At 39.1% G+C, this 15,524-nt stretch overlaps 1 protein-coding gene across 30 annotated transcripts in view; it reads right to left on the reverse strand.

Moving 5' to 3' along the window:
• The window catches only part of dlg2 (discs, large homolog 2), a gene marked incomplete at its 5' end in the record, with an annotated part of 449,978 nt that overhangs the window by 398,442 nt on the left and 36,012 nt on the right, over window positions 1–15,524 (reverse strand). The window lies entirely within an intron of this gene.

Genomic DNA, 15,524 nt, shown 5'->3' on the forward strand with positions numbered 1-15,524 from the left:
AGAAGCACTCAGATATTGTACTAGAATAAAAGTAGAAGTACTCAGATCTTGTACTAGAGTAAAAGTAGAAGTACTCAGGTCTTGTACTAGAGTAAAAGTAAAAGCACACAGATCTTGTACTAGAGTAAAAGTAGAAGTACTCAGATATTGTATTTGAGTAAAAGTAGAAGTACTCAGGTCTTGTACTTGAGTAAAAGTAGAAGCACTCAGGTCTTGTACTTGAGTAAAAGTAGAAGCACACAGACCTTGTACTAGAGTAAAAGTTGAAGTACTCAGATCTTGTACTTGATTAAAAATAAAAGTACTCAGATCTTGTACTTGAGTAAAAGTAGAAGTACCAGAGTGTAGGAATACTCTGTTACAGTAAAAGTCCTGCATTCAAAATGTTCCTCAAGTAAAAGTAGAAAAGTTTTATCATCAAAATATAGTTAAAGTAGCGACAGTAAAAGTAGTCATTGTGCAGATTGGTCCATTTCAGAATAATAGATATGATATGTTTTATAATGATTGATCATGAAAGTGTTCTCAAAGCTGGTAAAGGTGCAGCTAGTTTGAATGACTTTGTATACTGCAGGGTAGCTTGTGGATTTACTCCAGGTGGAACTAAAGTCTGATTTAACACTTGATTATATTTCACATCATTAATCCACATCTGTAAAGTAACTAAAGGTATTAAATACATGTAGGGGAGTAGAAGTACACCATGTACCTCTGAACTGTAGTGGAGTAGAAGAACAAAGTAGCAAAACATTGAAATACTTAAATAAAGTACAAGTATCTCAAAATTGTGCCCAAGTATAATACTTGTTGAGTTTATGAACTTAGTTACTTTACACCATGTGGCTATAAAGATAGAAAGACTAAGCCTTGCACAGAGGCATGAAAATACATTTTCAAAATGCTCAACAGTGCTGCCAAAATGATAAACTGACTGCTCCACAATTTAAAATAAATGCTTTTATATATTTATATTAGATGTGACTCTTTGGTGTTTCTGTTATTATTAACACTGCTGCTTTAGTTTTTCTGACTGCTAAAATCCTCTGTTATTCCTCATTTTAAAGCCGATATTCCGTGGGGTGGGGGAGCCGGGGGCTCGGATCCTTGTCACCTTTTTCATACCTGATGAGTTTGCATCCCTGTATGTTAAAAAGCCTCAGTCACCTTAATTCATGTAATAAAAACATCTCAGGTCAGTAACACTCAAAGCTAAATGTGCAATACCATGTTCAGCTATGTTACTATTTATAATGTTATTGTTGTTACATCAGAAGATGTACATATTGGAATGATTTCTTAACTTACAGTTGGCTATTTTTTACAATGTGTGTTGGAAGGATTTATTAAATTACTATGAATATTGTCATTGTTGTAGGCTTTTAGAGAAGGTTGAACTATAAGCCTGAATTACATAACATTTTATACCTAAAAACATAAAAGCCACAATAAATAAATCACAATTATTCTAGTTATTTTTACCTCCCGTATTGCTTTCAACCCACCAGCTTTTCTGGTGCTGTTACATCACTAACTGTAAGCTTGTCACATACAGTCTATGGTCACTCAGAGTAACCTACAGTTAATTTAGCTGCTGGAGAAGAAAGATCAGCGGGGGAGGGGGGAGAGAGCTCCCGTTTCATTCAGACTGTTTAAAAAACGGTAAGAACGGACTATTTTTCTTAGCGGATGCATGTAAATTTAAATCAAAACATACAACTATTTTTTAAATCAATAAAAACATTTTCTAAGTCCATAAAAGCATTTAAATTAATATTGGGAGTCATGTCGTTACTTTGTTGAGAATGTGGCCATGTAATAAGCGGGATAATTTGAAGCGACTTGTTCCTTATGGGGAAAATAGCACCCTTCATGCAGATCATGATCCCTCCGCTACGCTTTGGGATCCTGATCTGCCGACGAGGCAACATTAAAATATAAATATTTTTTGTGAATTCCTGAGTTTAGGCACGTTAATAACGTTTTAATGAAGTTGAATACCGTATGTGTCAGTGATTTCATGTAAATTTGGGGAACATAAACATAAATGATCGTGGTGAAGATGATGATTAAATTAGGATTAAAAATCGAGAGCCGGGTTGCATTTCCTCCCGTTCGTTTTTTTCGACTAAACAACATTATTTTGTTAAATGAGAACATGGTGATGTTTTGTAAATGATTACATGTCTCTTATTTAGCACAGAGTATGATATCCGTGACATATGGATCTTAACAAAGTTCCGCTGTACATCTAGCATACTGTATCTGACTTTATTTCACATGAGCTCCAGTGCGGAACCCCGCTGCACCCCCTGGTGGATCAATGATCCATTGCAGCTGGCTTCATTATAAATACATTTATCTATCACGGGGGCGGTCTCAAGTCAAGCTGGAGGTTTTCCCTTGAGCGAGGGCAGATCACGTACCAATCACGGCCCTCGCGTTTCAAACTGTCTGAAATGAATCGCTACATCTGTATACCTGATTTCGTCCATTTGTTTATATTGATTGACAACAAATATTTGCTAAGATCAGGATTGTTCAAAATAGGAGAAAAGATTGAAATACATGAACTTTTTTTGTACAGTCCCTCAAGGATAAAAGTGAATTGACCACTGTAAGACATTTGGCCATATTTTTCACCTATTGAAATCTTTAACAAATATAAGAGTTTCCACCGGCAACGGGTCAAAGATATTGGCTTCTATCTGAACCCATAGTGAATCCTTTCTTCCCAAAGACCAAGATAGTACATTTCTTAATTGAGCCGACCAGAAGTAGTGTTGAAAGTTGGGAAGACCAAGACCCCCCATAGTTTCTGGTTTCATAAGAGTAATTCACTTGATTCTTGGTTTTTTATTACACCAGATACATTTTGAGATGTGTCTATTGAGAGATTTAAAATGGTCAGTGGATAAATAGCATGGTAACATTTGAAAAAGAAAATTACATCTCGGTATAATATTCATTTTTATGACATTGATTCTTCCTAGCAGTGATATTGGTAATGTGGACCATTTAGATAAATCCTGTTTGATTATGTCAATGAGCGGATTGTAATTCTCTTTAAACAGATTATCCATGTGTGGTGTTATATTTATTCCTAAGTATTTAAAGCCACCTGGTGACAAATTAAAAGAACAAGACTTTTCCAAATTTTCTGTTGACGTCATATGTAAGAAACAAGCATTAGATTTCTTAAAATTAATTTGATATCCTGAGTATCTTCCAAATTGCTCTATCGTGTCGTGCAGATGTGGTACTGAATTGTCTGGGTCTGTTAAGTAAAGAATGATATTGTCAGCATACAGAGAAATGTTGGGTTCATCGTTAATCTTCACTCCTTTAATACTTATGTTGTCTCGCACACATGACGCCAGTGGTTCAATTACAATAGCAAAAAGCAAAGGTGACAGAGGACATCCCTGTCTTGTCCCCCTTGTTAGTGGGAACAAATCTGAGGAACTGCAGTTAGTAATAACCGCTGCTTTAGGATTTTTATAAATTGATTTGACCCACTCTATGAACCGAGAGCCCATATTTAATCTGTTCAAGATAGCAAAAAGAAAATTCCACTCAACCCTGTCAAAAGCCTTCACGGCATCTAAAGAAAGAAGCAGAGATGGCCTCTGACAGGTGTACAAATGGTTTATAATATTCAAAAGTCTCCTTATATTATCAGAAGAAAATCTGCCCTTGACAAAACCTGTTTGATCAGGACTAATTAGTTTAGGTAAAATAATTTCCAGTCGTTTTGCTAATAATTTGGTGATAATCTTATAATCATGATCCACAAGGCTTATAGGCCTAAATGAAGAACAATTCAAGGGGTCTTTCCCATCTTTATGTAGTACAGTAATATATGCAAGATTCATTGATTGAGGAAGTGTTCTGTTGTGAGAGAAGTTGTTAACCATTGACATAAATAGAGGTTGAAGTTCAGTCCAAAACTCTTTATAAAATTCTGCCGAGAAGCCATCTGGCCCTGGGCTTTTATTTATAGGCATAGATTTAATTGCAGCCAAAACTTCTACTTCTGTAATTGATGAGTTTAGATACTCTTGATCTAAATCAGATAATGTAGGTCAATTAATATTATGGAGATAATTGTCCAGTTCATCTTGTGAGTAATCACATTGAGATTTGTATAATTTGTTATACAATTCATAAAAAGTCTGGTTAATCTGTTTTGGGTGGTAGGTTATCTTGTTGTCTTTCAGACGAATTGCTCGTATAGCCCTTTCTGCTTGCTCCTTCTTTAATTGATAGGCAAGTAGTTTACTTGGTTTATTGCCGAATTCGTCATTCTTTTGTCTGATAAGATTCATTTGTGTTATGATTTCATTTCTTAAGTCAATATTTAATTTAGCTCCGGCTGTGTTTAGTTGTTTCCAGTTTTCATTTGTTGATGCGGATTTATGAAGTACTTCACATATGTTTATACTTCTCTTTGAAGTTCTTGTCTGAGCCTAATTTTTTCACGTTTTTTTCAAATCTGTGTATGAGATAATAAGTCCTCTTAACGTAGCTTTTGCAGCTTCCCAAATAATATTCGGATCTATAGAGGGGTCATTGTTTTCTTTTATATAGTAGCCTACCTTATCCACTTTCGCATTTTTAATTTGAATTTTTCGTCTCTAAGTATGGAGTTATCAAATGTCCAGCGCCTGGATACAAATTCTCCTCTCCAAGTGAATAGTTAAATGAACTCTTGCATGATCTGAAATATTAATGGAGTCAATTTTAAATTATTTTACCCTATAGTCCGGGAGCCGTGGGGTTGAACCTTGTTTCGTCTGATAACGTTTTTTTTCTGCTGTTTCTTGTAGCTTGGGGGTACCTCTTCAAAGTCCAAGAGGGTGCCCGGTGAAATCCCATGAGCATTTTTGGATATTAACCCCTTTATGCCCAAAATTCCCAAATCCCTGAAAAATAAGGATTTATGAGATTTCATGCTAAATTCTCAATAGAAATGCACCAAATTAGCTTTCTCCAATGTTTATTCATAAAGGAGGTCATATGTTCTAAATTAATGAATATTAACCCTTTTATGCCAAGCCAGCAAAACAGGTCGCTGGAAGAACCTTCCTCAACCCATTGAGCTTTTGAGATCCAGAACAATGGATTTAAAAAAAAAAAATGTAATATGCTTTTCATGTCATGTCACATGGTGTAACCATCATCTGAAGTGTAATATACCCTGTGATTATGTAATTGTAAACCATAATGGCAAGATTTTGTTGTATTCTGCCTCCAGATTGTATTTGGTATAATTGGCGGTTGGTGCAGTTCATGTATTATTCATAGCTATTTGAGTTTGCTAGTCAAGACAAAAACACACTGGGGACTCTTTGGATCATCCGTCCACTTATTTTATGCCCTCGATGAAGAATAATCTGAAAGTATTTTATTTCTAAGATTATTGTGGACACTATTATATCTTATATTGACTATTATTTCACATTATTACACATTTGTGACCCGCTCGATCAGTCGGAAGTCGCAACGGCTCATTTCAAAATAAAGGTTGATTTGTGTAAAAAACTAGTTTTTCGGGGTTCGGGTGTTTTGTTTGATTTTAAATAAACAAAGTCTTGGCTTTCAGAATATGAAAATGTTATTGCCAAAATCTCACGATAAATACATGTTTGAAGCTTGTAAAGGGAAGATGACAGCTCTCACTGGCCACTCTGCTGTTCCGCAGCGCCGCTGCCCCTCCCTCCGGCTGAAATTATGAATGTAAGGTGTATAGTGATCATAGATAACACGGCAGGGTTACAGATTGTTTTCATCTGATTTCATCTAAACAAAGTATTGGCTTTCAGAATATTAAACTTTTTTTGGCAAATTCAGATGATAACTATAACTTTGAAGCTTGTAATGGCATAATTACAAGCGGAGAACGGAGTAATTTAAAAGGGAAAATAAACACAATACACACAAACGCAAAAATACACACACGCGCGCTCGAGCTTCCCCCAGACCAGTAATACAAACGAAAATATGTTTCCTCCTACTTTGGTCATTTATTAGCCGCTAATAATCAATCAGATCGATGGATTCCAGAGAAGAGGAAACTTTGAAGGCCTTTTTCTCAAAAATGATGACTCGGTGACAGTCATTATATAATGTGACATATTTTTGATTAATATTTGGAGTACAACAACAATCCTGATATCATTAGAAAGCTATGAATCTCCTCTTTCCAACAGTGTATATAACTCAAAATGTGTCATCGGGTCAATGTGACTGATTTCGATAAAGCAGGTCACATTTGTTTTTCTTTCTCTTGATGCTAGCTATTGATACTGTTAGCATTCATCATTCAATGTAAATCAGTCAAGAATAACACTGGAAATGGGTAGGCTATTAGAATAAAATATTAGCATAGATGGACATGTAAGTGTATTAACCTTTTTTTCATTATCTATTTTCTTTACAGGGTTTACATTGGTTATGGATCCAGTGCCTGATGAGTGCTACTTCAGTTGGAGGTTTAACTACCAAGTGAAGAAGGAACCGTTGATCTCTGCAGGAGCAGTCAGATTAGCAAACATTATCCAGTGTAGCAAGATATATGGTGATGAAAAACACTTTGAGCTTCAAGAAACATTGGACAATAACAACAAATTCACATTGAAATGCCATAAAAGTCGTGTTTCATTTTACACCTCAAAGATTCACTGTGAACGGCACAAACGTCAGAGGGCTGGAGAAACAGATTCAATAGTTCCTTGCAAGGTGACCGGGTGCTCACAGTCAGGGGACTCAGATGAACCTTTCCATTTTCAAAAGCATTCCGAGAATTGAAGACCAGGAAGTCTCTATTAGAAGTTTGTGGAAAACGAAAGGATGCTGTTTCGAAAAGCGTCCAACATCGTCTTCGGAGGACAATTAGTGATCTGCGTGCTGCAGATGCCCGGTACCATGTTGACTGTCAACAAAGATTTTTTCCAATTTAGGTCATTGCCAGGGCAGGCGGGTAGAAGTTCAGGGGACACTGACGAAGATCCTGCCTTTACGTCAGTTGTAGAGAAGATGACAGCTGACCGGTCAAACATGTGGAATTCTGTTGAACTGTTTGCACTCTATACAGACCTTCATGGGGATAAGCTTTCTAGGAGGACCCTCATCCGGCAACTCCAGCAGACATTTGGCAGTGATCTTCTGGTACTATCCTCACCTGGGATAGCTGACATCATTGCTTTTCGTAGTTATGCCTCGCAGACTCTTCAACTTGTGAATGATGACGAGGCTGACATGGAGAGCATCGCAGTGAGAGCTAGCAAGCAAATCATTCAGGATGTGAAAAACATTGATATGGACAAGGGACACTATAAGATCAACATTAATAAGGACATGATCAAAGAGTCAGTGAGTGACTTTCTGTTGATGTTGTTAGCAAAGGTTTCTCCAAAGCTAGATAATACCCTTCCTGCACTGCTCATAGGTTCAATTGTCACTAGTACTCTCAAATCTCAGGCAACTTGTTTGCAAGTTGACCTAGCAGGAAAAATGGTAGAGTCCAAGAAGCTTATCAATAGCATGTATTCCTATGGTGTATGTTGTTCTTACACAGAGTATCACAGGTTCAAGAAATCAGCATCTCAGGCAGCAGTAGCAGATTTTAAGTTGTCTGGCATATTTAATGCTTATGATGGTCTAGTTCAGGCTATTGTGGATCATTTTGATGCTGATATAGCCTCTCAGAATGGTAAGCAGTCCACACATTCACTAGCTGTCCTTCTTACACAGTACTCGCAGAGCTCTGAAGATCCAAAGATCAACAGGATCCCAAAAGATTCACCAGACATTCCGTACGATATAGACATCCACAGATACCAGGGACCCAAACAGCCTCCAATGTCACCAGATGAAGCCACAAAGGCTGTCTGCTCCCTGAAGTCACTTGCTCACCAAGTAGTTGTGGTTACAAGAGCTTCAGAGTCTGACCTTAGTTTTCTACAGGAAGTTCTCACTCAGGACAACTGCCCAGAATACCATGGATACAAGACGAAACATAGCAGGGAGCAGGGCACTCTCCCCCAGGCCAAGACAAAAGCGCTCTACTTACCCCTGATCGACATGAGGCCATCTGATCCCGATACAATGATGACAGCCATGGCCAGAGTACAAGAGCTCACATATGAAACTGGTCAGAAGTGTTATGGGCCCATCGAGATAAGTTCAAAGACATGCACTTACGTCTTGTGGGTATGCATGCATTGATGCGTTTTGTTGGGGCTATAGGTTCACAGATTGCTAGTCAAAGTAAGACTAAACTTTGGGTTGAGGTCTTGATGAAACCAGTGTTGCTGATGATGTCGTACATCCGGGCTGAACGTGAGGGTGACTGGCTTCTCCATCTGACCACATTCTGGAAGATGCTTCCCTACTACTTTGCAGCTGGCCATGTCAAATATGCCAGGTATGGCCTCTACTACCTCCGTTCCATGGAGAAGCTTCCTCCACATGTCCAAGGCTATTTCCTCCAAGGGCAACACGTGACGCGACACATCTGTGGAATATTGAACGGCCTGTGGAGTGACCAGTTCATAGAGTCCACCTTCATGAGGTACGGCCACAGTGCAGGAGGGATCATTGGGATAACCTTAAAGCCAGAAGCACAGAAGATCTGGGCCCTGAGCCGCCACATCTGCTGCAAGATTGAATCAGACATGAAGGACATGGAAGAGGAGGAGACAAATACAACAAAAGTACATCTCTATCACAAGGAGGAGGCTAAAGCCAGGGTTAGAGCAGACACCAACGACAGGGATGGACTTCATCAGAAACTAGACACTTGCCTCCATCCATTGGATCCCAACACACATCCAGGAGAGAGCATTGTGAACATCACCAGTGGCAAGACAGTCCCTCCAACTGCCAGTCTAGACAGTGCTGTAAAGATTGGAGAGGCAATGTTAGAACAATTTGAAAAGACCTGGCCAGAGGGATTTCACAACACCATCTCAAGCAAAGTGAAGACCATGGCAACAACAATCAAATCCATCACAATTGGCGACTCCAAAATGTATGACCTAAATGTGGTCTATTCAAGGACCATTGCACTGTTCTCTAGTGACCGCGATGTTGACGTGAAGGATGTCCTTGCCTATGAGCTGGCACTAATCCCAACTGCCATGTTCACAGAGGATGGAATGAGAATTTGTAAAGGCACGTATACACTGAAGAAGTCACTCCAGGTTGAAGTCCGGAATGCCGGTGATGCAGTCACTGTCATTGATGGAGCAGCACTTCTTTGGACCATACACTGGCCAGCTGATGGTACTGTCGCTGATTTTATTGATAATATTAAAACACGGCTGATTTAATACCTGTCAGAGAGTGACGTCTACCTCATCTTTGACAGATACTATGATTACAGTATCAAGTCTGTCACCAGAGAAGTCAGGGAGACAGTGGTCAATAGGAAACATCATCTCCTACTATCAACTAAGCCACCAGCCCAGAAGGTTGTCTTGTCATTGTTGTGGCGATCCAGCACAACACAACAGGAAAGAATGAAACAGAGAGGAATCAATAAAACAAAAACACAGATATAGCTGATCAGCAATTATTATTTAGTTGTTGCAACAAACAAACAATAATGGGAAGTACATCACCTGCTGCCACAGCAGCCAATCGCGGAAACTCCCCCCAATAGTAGCAACAATCATACAGCATATATAGCCACTGTAATGAGCACACATACAGTACATTCTCCCTAAGCATTTTTAACGCACACGCATTTTATCATGCAGCCTACCACACAAATGTCACATGTTTATCTCTCTGAAAGCTATACTTGTATATGTTTAAACGTCATTGTCTCATGACATCCATAGGATTATTTAACTAACAAAGGTTAACTGTTTTTATAACCTGAGGCCTTCTCTGAACTTCCTCTACCCTCGGTGTCAGCTCACTTAAAATGAAAACATCTATTGATAATTCAGAACGACCATTGCCTCTCTAACTGTGTGTGACCCAACTCAGTAACACACATTATATGGAATACCATGTGATCTTTAATGAATATCAGAAATACGCTGTATTAAACATTCCGCTATAACATCATCAATTGAAAACAAGAAACAGCTCAACCGATTCATATTTAAGGAACTGACTGAAGACAGGCTTGTCCATCTACGGGGCACAAACAAACACAAGTTGGTGCTCCAAACCTTGCTGCTCTACCACCAAAAAATGAAGCCTTCATTGAGAATGTCAAGAAGGCCCACTTTCAGGCAATGTTGTGGCGAAATATCAATGTAAACCTGCTGCCAATACTGAACCCATAGGAATTTGGATGGAAAAAAGATACGTGTAACAGGTCACTGATCCCAATCCATCTACCAGAAGATGCCAAACGTGTCCCAGATTATATTTTGGAGATGATAAGGTGTGGCTGCAAGAGTGAGACCCCTTGCAATTCCAAGAAGTGCAGTTGTAAAGTGCATGGTTTGCCATGCACAATGTTCTGTGCATGTTTCAGGGTGGGATGCTCAAGATCCTAACAGTAATGTGTCATTTATATATACTAATGAGCAACGTTTTTTCCAACAATCTGCTTACCTTTCCTTTTTGTTGTTGGTAATAAACGCCACGCAGTTGCATGAGCAAAAGAGAGAAGTTGTTTGCATTGTCTTTGCAGAATTCACTGCACTTCAAAAGTATGTTTTGCTGGTTCAGTTTAAAAGGGTTAATATTAATTAATTTAGAATACAATGCACTGTATGAATATAAACATTGAGGAAGGCACATGTGATGCATTTGATTTGAATATATTTCAATATTATTGCAATCTCATAAATCCTTATAGGGTTTTGGGCATGAAGGGGTTAATATCTGAAAATGCTAAAGGGTTATCATTGGGCACCCTCCTGTACTCCTATTGAATAAACATTGGAGAAATTAAATTAGGTGCATTTGATTTGAGTATTTTGCATGAAATCTCATAAATCCTTATTTTTCTGGGATTTTGGCATTTTGGCCATGAAGGGGTTAATTTCAAAAAATGCTCAAGGGATATCACCGGGCACCCTCTTGGATTTTGAAGAGGTACCCCCAAGCTACAAGAAACAGCAGGAAAAAAAACTATAACAGACGAAACAAGGTTCATCCAAAAATAAAAATAAAAAAGTGCCAGCTATGCATGTATTTTGAGGGAATACAAAAATAATCTATTCTGGAATAAGAGTTGTGGACATTTGAAAAGAAAGTGTAATCTTTGACATCTTGATTTAGTTGAAGCCATACGTCAATAAGGCCACATTCTGCACAAAGCCCCTGAATGACCTTAGAGGATTTAAGATTGTGGCTCTTGGACTGGTTAGATTTATCTAATGTATTTTTCTGACTATCTTGACTACTTGTTGTTGCTATCCTATTGTGGCATAAGCCGTTTTCTACAGGCATATTTTACCGGCGTTTTTTTCATTATGATTCTACTTGTGCTAGTCGGACATAACAACCTGTGCAGCCCATGTATTGATTCCATCCGATAGCTGCTATAATAAAAAACAACAGGAAAACGTCTGCCTGCTCTCCACAATGATCAATAATAGCGGACGGATGGTCAAAGTAAGGTCAAAATAAACAGAATCACGCGAAGCCTGTTTAGTGTTGCCTGACTTTATAAAGTGTGTTTTTCTTATAAGTGTGTGTTGACACGTTCTAGTCACTTTACTCAGCGCTACTGCTTGTTACAACTATTATTTGCCGTACTCGCCATGAACTGTTATTGCTCAGAATAATCTCGCCCCCGCGTGAAGTATTGGTTCTTGCCGGGCAGCTGAGTGGGGCCAGCTAAGAACCAGTTTTCGGTGCTTAGAGGCGGCTTCGCTGCGGTGGAAACAGGAAGAACCAGAGCTTAATCAGGCTCTAGCCCTGTATATATTGAATCTATGTGAGAACATTATTGTTATTAACACAGTTTAATAAGACTGGAGAATAATGATTGATTTCTCATCAGCACAAATATTCATTTCTATTAGCTTATATCACCTCTCTGGAATACATGGTCAGGAATACCATTTAAAATACATTCATAAAAACAAAGTTTCGGTACTCTCCGGGGGACAAATAACAACACTATCTAAACACACCTTAATTATTCCTGCACTGATATTGTATTACTTTCTACCAGCCAACATACATATACCAATAAGTGTGTAATAAGCTCATATGAGCTATTATGGGGAATGAAAAAAAGATGTCTAGCTTGCTACCATGGTAATGAAGTGAAAAACAAAGCCCTGTTCATCATCATATAAGAGAGAACCAACTTACACAATGTTGTTATTTTCGATCTTGTATTTACTCAAGAAGGGGCTCATGAATTATGATTTATGAACATATTTACATATAAAGATAATTAGTTATGTGATTCCATTATGTTGCATTGCCATTTTAAGATCTGGGAGTATATTTTGATGAATAACGGGACAATATTGTGAAGCACAATTATCTTGGCTTGTATAATCAAGGGACCAAACTAGATTAAGCAGAGGACCTGCATTAAAAGAACACTGTAATTGATGAATCATAACCCACAGCTCCATGATAATGTACTGCCTACTCACTGCCTCAAGCATGCTGGCTGTCTATAAACAGACACATATGGCTCTAATGCGTGTGTGGCTTCAATTTCCTGAGAGGTCAGTCATGAGGTGAAGGAACAACACAGTCCTTTGCAGCAGGGGTAGCTAAGTGTGTGGGTGTTTTCATGACTTCACAAGTGTGGGAGGAATAGCTTTGCTGACAGTGCTGATGAGAATTAAGTACTCAGCCTCAGTTCTTGCTGTGACGATCATGAAGTTAAACAGATTGACATCAAAGGGAATTCACATTTTTTCACAATTCTACACAGGTAAACCCTCGGTCTGCCTCACATAATCCTTATTAAAAAACAGCTACATGGTTTCAGCAATGTGGACACAAAGCTAATACAGACAGTTCCAAGAACTGTCTTTAGTCTCTAGATCTGCACAACTCCAGATGATTTTGGTCAGAAATAAGAAGCCTTCCTTTAATCAATCTTGACATGAGTGAGATGTGGATCAGAGAAGGGTGACGTAAACAACAGTATACCCAGTCTTCTGGCTCCCTCTGTTGGAACTACATTTCAACTAAAAATACAGCACATTCATGTATAACTGGCATCCACATTACTCTCTCTCGATGCAAGTGGAGGAGTCGAGGAGGGGAAGCAGAAGGCATTTAGAGAAGCGCCTACTGACTGAGCGGTCATATTAAAGACACGTCCGTTAATGATGACAGGAGGCACAGCAGCACTCTGTCTGATGGACAGAACTGTGTTCATGACAACTTATATAATTACTTTAATTAATTGACAGTGCGGTATAATGATACAATAACAGGCTACAGATGCTGACATATACACAGACACATATATATAAGTATTTGGTCACCTACAAACAAACAAGATTTCTGGCTCTCACAGACCTGTAACTTCTTCTTTAAGAGCCTCCTCTGTCCTCCACTTGTTAACTGTATTAATGGCACCTGTTTGAACTCGTTATCAGTATAAAAGACACCTGTCCACAACCTCAAACAGTCACACTCCAAACTCCACTATGGCCAAGACCAAAGAGCTGTCAAAGGACACCAGAAACAAAATTGTAGACCTGCACCAGGCTGGGAAGACTGAATCTGCAATAGGTAAGCAGCTTGGTGTGAATAAATCAACTGTGGGAGCAATTATTAGAAAATGGAAGACATACAAGACCACTGATAATCTCCCTCGATCTGGGGCTCCACGCAAGATCTCACCCCGTGGGGTCAAAATGATCACAAGAACGGTGAGCAAAAATCACAGAACCACACAGGGGGACCTAGTCAATGACCTGCAGAGAGCTGGGACCAAAGTAACAAAGGCTACCATCAGTAACACACTACGCCGCCAGGGACTCAAATCCTGCAGTGCCAGACGTGTCCCCCTGCTTAAGCCAGTACATGTCCAGGCCCGTCTGAAGTTTGCTAGAGAGCATTTAGATGATCCAGAAGAGGATTGGGAGAATGTCATATGGTCAGATGAAACCAAAATATAACTTTTTGGTAAAAACTCAACTAGATGTGTTTGGAGGAGAAAGAATGCTGAGTTGCATCCAAAGAACACCATACCTACTGTGAAACATGGGGGTGGAAACATCATGCTTTGGGGCTGTTTTTCAGCAAAGGGACCAGGACGACTGATCCGTGTAAAGGAAAGAATGAATGGGGCCATGTATCGTGAGATTTTGAGTGACAACCTCCTTCCATCAGCAAGGGCATTGAAGATGAAACGTGGCTGGGTCTTTCAGCATGACAATGATCCCAAACACACCGCCGGGCAAAAGAAGGAGTGGCTTCGTAAGGAGCATTTCAAGGTCCTGGAGTGGCCTTGCCAGTCTCCAGTTCTCAACCCCATAGAAAATCTTTGGAGGGAGTTGAAAGTCCGTGTTGCCCAGCAACAGCCCCAAAACATCACTGCTCTAGAGGAGATCTACATGGAGGAATGGGCCAAAATAACAGCAACAGTGTGAAAACCTTGTGAAGACTTACAGAAAACGTTTGACCTCTGTCATTGCCAACAAAGGGTATATAACAAAGTATTGAGATGAACTTTTGTTATTGACCAAATACTTATTTTCCACCATAATTTGCAAATACATTCTTTAAAAATCAGACAATGTGATTTTCTGGATATTTATTTTCTCATTTTGTCTCTCATAGTTGAGGTATACCTAGGATGAAAATTACAGGCCTCTCTCATCTTTTTAAGTGGGAGAACTTGCACAATTGGTGGCTGACTAAATACTTTTTTGCCCCACAGTACCATAAAATCCCTCTCTGCCAGCTCTCGCTCCTTAGAGCTGCCTCCTAACATTGTTGTTGACTCCACCCCTGTGTCAAATAAGACAGATATGCTTAATTGTTTTAATAAACATTTTATTGCCTTGTTTGACACATTATGTTTTGGTAAATCATCTCCCTCCATCACCACCAGTCATGCCTCCAGTAGCCACACTTTCTCCTTCAACCCCTTCAATGTTTTGTAAGGCTCTAAAGGGCCTAGACCCCAAAAAATCAGCAGGTCCGGACGATCTCCCCACTTATTTCTTACGGCTAGCTGCAGATATTATAGCCAAACCACTGTGTTATGTTTTTAATCTTGCTATAGCAAGCAATGTCATTCCAGATGTTTGGAAAACTGAAAATGTTCTTCCCTTATTGAAAGTTGGTGATCCCATGGTGATGAATAATTACAGACCAATTTCCAAGCTCTCTATTTTAGCTAAAGTACTTGAAAGGCTGGTGGATGATCAAATCAAAGAATATTTAAGCTTGAACAACATTCTATCTCCTCACCAGTCAGGCTTTAGGAAGCAGCACAGTACAGTAACGGCTGCTTTGAAAGTAGTGAATGACATTGTTGAAGGCTTGGACGCAAAGAGCTACTGTGCTGTCCTTTTTATAGACTTATCCAAGGCATTTGATACTGTGGGCTAGGGATGGGTACC

The sequence above is a fragment of the Notothenia rossii genome (genome assembly GCF_949606895.1).
Source record: "Notothenia rossii genome assembly, chromosome: 9".
In the NCBI taxonomy this organism is placed as follows: Eukaryota; Metazoa; Chordata; class Actinopteri; order Perciformes; family Nototheniidae; genus Notothenia; species Notothenia rossii.